Source organism: Lutra lutra, chromosome 6 (genome assembly GCF_902655055.1).
Source record: "Lutra lutra chromosome 6, mLutLut1.2, whole genome shotgun sequence".
In the NCBI taxonomy this organism is placed as follows: domain Eukaryota; kingdom Metazoa; phylum Chordata; class Mammalia; order Carnivora; family Mustelidae; genus Lutra; species Lutra lutra.
This window is the reverse complement of record NC_062283.1, coordinates 141,079,475-141,085,474: the sequence shown is the minus strand read 5'-3', so window position 1 is coordinate 141,085,474 and position 6,000 is coordinate 141,079,475.

The following is a 6,000-nucleotide window of genomic DNA, read 5'->3' as shown; positions in this document are numbered from 1 at the left end:
TTAAAAATAATCAGGAAGCATGTTGTGCTCACTGTTAAATCTATGGGCTTCATACTGTTTTTCTAACGATGTGGTTATGTTTTCATTTACTTGGCTAGAAAATCTGCAAAACATGAACAATTCTAGACTTTTCTTTTTATGCTACCAGTTGGCATTTGTATAATCAGCTCTATGGATATTTGCTGCATAGAAGTTTAATCTATATGCAGAGCAGCAGATCTGTTTCTCTCTTTCAGTCCCCAACACATTCAAGGAGGAGGATCGATTCTGCTTTTCTCTCAGACTCCTGAATGGGAGCCATGAGAACAAAATCAATGTGTAGAGGGTTGATGGCTTACGTTGGATCTGACTTCAAACTATAGAAAAAGGAAGCAATAATTCTGCTGCCATTTCTATTGCTAGGGAAAAAGTAGTTTGTGGATAGGGTGGGCATGAATCTCTATAAAATATTTGTGCTAAATCAACCACAGAGAATCTCATTTAATAAAACATTTTAAAAATAATATTTTGATTTTTCTAATGAAACATGGGTATCTTTTTAAGCTAAGTGTTTTTAGTTGCCTAAACTTCAAATATAATTAAAATCATGCAGCACACCTTCTCATTTCTAATGGAAATTATCTTTGGAAAACAAACTGTGTCATTAATGTTACAAGAAATTTAAAGATAAGTGACAAGTACCCAATGCTTAGTTCACACTTAAAAAAAAAAATCCCTCGTCTTTTTGCTATATTTGATATAACAGATTTTTGAACTTCTTTTTTTAAAGCTCCACTTGCAATTTCTTTTTTATTTAACAGAAGAAAATAAAGGAGCAAGATCACCTGTTTTAAGTTTCCAGAATTATTAAGTAGATGAAAAATTCAGAAAATGTATTGCCAAGAGAAGGATGTGTCATTGGAAACTGGCATTTCTTTTTTAAATTCCCATCAAATTAATGGGAATTTATATTTTTATACTCATAAGGTAGAAATTTTTATGGTGGGAGTATAAAATTATAAATTGTACCTTTGAATTTTATGGATTCAGGATTTACGACCAAATTTTTCAGTGAAGTTAATGGTTTGGATGGAGATAAAAGCATAATTTGAAGTTCAAATTAAGATTTAAATAGAGAATGTATAGTTTAAAGCATTTTCTAATCTTCACTTTGTTTCTGGAGTATAAATGTAAAAAAGCTTGCAAGTAATTTATTGATTCAGGACCTTCCAAATAAGGAGCTAAGTTCTTCATAAATTTTATTTCATTAATTGCTTTCTATTTTGATTACAATTACCATATAATTTCTAAGGCTTCATTTTGTTACGTGTATGTGTCCATGATAGTTATTTTCAAATATACTATATAATCCAAAGTACCTGACTGATAACAGAAACTTCAAACAAACCAGACATTTCAAGAATCACAGAGTCCTCTGATGTTCAAGAGGCTGCAGAGTTTGGAAGGTCACGTGTTTGTCAGGTCAGGAACTAAATAAATATGTTTGAGAATATGTATAGAACTTTTTTCAAATGAATGTAGATGTTCTTATGAAATGAAGTATACACCTGAAAGTCTTATTGACCTTTTAGTTTTTCCATTATGGATTTTCTCAAACAGTGGGCTCTCAAACTCAATTTTTTTTGCAGGAATCTCCAATATCACAAAATGTTGACAAGAGCTTCTTAGACTTCAAAATATTGCAAAATACAGTTAGAAGTCAAAGCTATTCTCTTTTAACATAACAGAGTCAAAATGACTTAGTTTATAGAACCCATCTAAAATTAATTTCCTACCATTTACAAAGACATCTGTGCACTATGCAAAACCAGAGCCAAAGGGAAGACTTCTAGCTTTTACATTCATGCCAGGAGCAGCATGACTGGTACATGGCAGTCACCATTCAGTGGATTCTTCTCTCCTTTCCCTCAGCCCTGCATGAAGTATAGGGTGGCTTTTTCCCCATGGTGTCTTTAAGTGCTCAGTGGCCAGCTTTCTCTAAATGACAAACAACCAGCATGATCACTTCAATGGTCTTTAGGATCAATAAGAAAATGAACCAAATTGATCTCCCAATTTCCTACTGGAATCTTCAGCCTTGTTATGAGGAAAATACTTTAAAAGAGATGCTCATTTTTTTTTTTTTTTTAGTTTTTAATTTTTTATTTTTTATAAACATATATTTTTATCCCTATGTGTATATCCATTCTTATGGGCCAAGCTACATCCTGGTGCAGGTAACTTCAAGAGACTATCCCTGTTTTTAGATTTGACTGGAATTATTTTGTGTTGAATATTATTTAGAATGAATGGATCAACATCCATTAGTAGGAATTGCATTATACATTTGGTTTATGCATTTGTTTATGATAAGATATAGCTCATTCTTAGAAAAATGAAGGATTTCATAAAAGTGAAAATGAAATTGTGTCATCAACATTAACCCCACCTCCCATCCCCAGTAAATGGATGAAATTTATTAAAACAAACAAAAATCATGGGGCAGTTTAAAACACAAATTTTTCTTATTGTTATTATTTTTTCCCCCAGTCCATGTAGAAGTTATGTAATTGATTCATAGGCAGCAAGGGGATCCTAAGAACAACTTGCCAGTTTCTATGATTTGCAATATTGAGTTTATAAATTTTGAAAATAACCTGCTATTTGGACATAATTTATACAGATGTAGTAGATTACATGGAAAGTACCTAGCTACGTAGGAAGCCTATTGGTTTGCTCCATTCTCTTGAGAATTAAGGGCCATGAATTTCCATAAGGCAAATGAGTTTTGAGTTAATACAGCAATGATCAGTAGCAGCTTCCCACTGAGTGAGAGCGCTGGGTGAGCCTGGGGGCAGATGGGAACAAATTGTCTCACAGCCAAAGAGAGTAACAGGAAGGCCTTGTTATTTTTCTGTTTTTTGAATGGACTCCTGCAGAGAGGAGAGCAGGCAATAGGAAGCAGGTTTACCACCTGCAGAGATGCAGGAAAAGAATAGGCTGATAGGTTTCTTGTGCTAGTCTGGTTATTAGAGATTGAATTCTGATTGGTTCTGAAGTCCAAATGATATAGAGAAGAGGGACATTATTTGATGAAATGGGGAATGTAAATGGCCCAGCATGTTGCCAAGCCATGAGCAAAGATATGTCTCAATTTTCCATTATACTCTGGCAATGATGACCTCCTACACTGGCCATTACAAAAGGAAATTCATCAGGTAGAGAAAATTGAGGAACATGCATGTGTATGATGACAGGATGAAATCAAAATTTTTGAACAGCAACGAAAAATAAACCAACAACAATAATGAATCCCTAAACCAACCAACTAACCAGGCAACCAAGAAAGAAAAAAACCTCAAAGAGTTGGCAAAAAAGGAATAGGCATTCTGAAACATCTGATGGACCATTTTATTCTAATTTACTTTATAAATGGGAACTCTTTTCTTTTGAAAGTCTCCGGTAGTCAGTCTCCTTAGGGAATAACGTCCACTGATTTTAGAGCATGGTATCTTGACCATGGCAAGAAAAAAGTCAGATGTTCTACTCTGCCGAGAAAACTGTAGAAATTCATACTGCATTTCAGTGTTATGCCATATAACGGAAATTTCATGTGAATTGCATTGTCTCATTTTGGGAAAGTAAAAATTCTAATATGGGATGCAAAAGCCAGTGGGATCCATAGGTTAACTTTTGATTAAAGAATTTTTAAGGGCATAAGAAAAACCGTATGCCTGTAACTGGCCCTTTCCAATTTAGAATTGGGAATATCCCTGGAAGCCTAATCCGTGTAGGCACCTGCAGACTCTGGTCTCTTCTGAGAGGCACCAACTGATTTTTAGGCTTGGTTGTTTTGATGTTCATAGTGGTCTGGGGTGGTGACATTATGACTATTACCAGATGTAGAATGTGAAAAGTATCTCTACTTCCCAGCAGCCCATCTCTGAGGGAACCAGAGAGAGGACAGCCTATGAGACATACAAATTTTGCAAATATCATGTGGTGTTGGGACATTGTTTCCCTCGACAAAATGGGGAAAAATAATTCTATTTTTCTCAGTGACTCATCTGCTGTGGCCTCCACTATGGATGGTAAAATCGATCATCAGGTCACGCCAATGTGATTTCCTCTCCCTTTTCTCTGAGAATCATTAATTAAAACAGTTTTTACTGTGCTTATATTAACGAAGCTCACTCATGCTATTCAGTGTATGTGACTGTGTTCAGTTTTACCCAGGCTCTCAAAAACATAGTTCCCATTTATTCCCTCCCTTTCTCTTCTCATATCTTCCTCTCTCTGTCTGTATCACTTATTTTTTCATTTCCATTTGGCATTTTGTAACCCTGTGTATTCATTAAAAACTTTCTAGCTTTAGTGGGTAATGCTAATTGAATAAAACATTTATGTTTTGGAAGAAAAACAACAGAAATTTATTTTAAGAGAATTGGAAGTAAATATGATAGCCTGTTCTCAAGATTTAGGTTCTTTAAAAAAATCAAGTAGCAAAGTAAGAAGAAGGAAGTTGTAGGTAATGTTAAAGTGCATCTTTTCCTGGAGGATTTTTGTTGTTGCTGTTGCAAAACATGCCTATTACAGAGCACATGACGATAATAAGATAAATTTCCCTTGCTGTCTTGAAAAAGAACTCTGTGTTCTTTTTCTGAAACTGTAAGACAAATATACATTTATTCTGTATAGGCACTGCAAACTTGCTAACAATGTGACACTATTAGCTGGAACACAAGTAATAAACTTTTTTTTTTTCAGTTGCCCTGGTTTAGATTTCATGGATATAGTTGTGGGGGGGAAGCAAACTATGTTTGATTCATGAGATAGCTCTGAATGACAACAAATCATTGAGGTTTGCAATTATTGAGATGTATAGAGGCAAATTCAGTTCCTGCAAAAACTGTATTTCCCCTCATGATGTATATTTAATATTACCATTCTTTCAAATTCAAAACCGAGGACACATCATCTGAAAAATCAAAGCATATTTATGCTTGCATTGAAAGCTTTGGGGCTGTTATGATTAATTTCAGGCAATTTTTATACTACATTGGATTGTTTATGCTCTTTCTACAAGTATATAGAGGTTTCACTGAAACACAAAGCTATAAGACTTGTTTGCATTCAAGTGTGGTTTCTGTAGGTCCTGTTTCTTGTCTAATATAGTCTAAAGAACTGTTGCAACCTAAGTAGATCCCTACCTGCTCTACATAATGCACACCTTTTAGAAACAATCTCTTTGTATAAAAGGTAGTGATGCCAACCAGCTCCTCTGAGTGGTAGTAAAGTATGATGCCAGATAATTCTGATGGTAGAATGGTAAAAATGAGTAAACTCTCTTCTTCTGTCCTTGTCCCTTATGGTTCCACTCGATTCTTAAATCATTTTTTCCAAATAAATAACAAAACTTTTGCATTGTTACAGATGTTGTAGTACAGTCTAGAAACATCTTAATCTATTGTCATAGAGTTTTATTTTTTCTTTAAGCAGACAGGGCACTCTTTTGGATGTGAATGGACCAGAGATTTAACTAAGTTTCTGGAAGTTGGGAGAGAAGGAAGGAACTTGCTTCTTGTACCACATGAAATCACAGGGCTATTTTTTCGGGGAGGAGTCAGGGGTATGGGGACATTAGAATCCTAAGCACTCCTTTCCAGGTGGGTTGGCTTTGAAATGCAAACCTGAACCCCTCTCAAAGAGCAGAGGAAGAAGTAATTATCCCAATTTCCTCCGTAACATTGTAAAGTTTAGGTGCAATTTCAAGTGCAGATTTTAAAATTCTCACTTCATACAAGGTTATAGGAAATGCAAAGTGAGTTCAAATGTATGTGATGGGGAAAGCCCCAGAAAAATTGGTCTCCCTCTGAATATGTGCCAAGGGTCTAGAATCATCTTTTCATATATTTGAGTCAAGACTGATATATTTCAAAGGTTGATATATTCAATTTTATTTTTTTCTGAGCCTTTAAAATGCCCTTAAAATATATATGCCGCTATTCGATGTTACTTCAA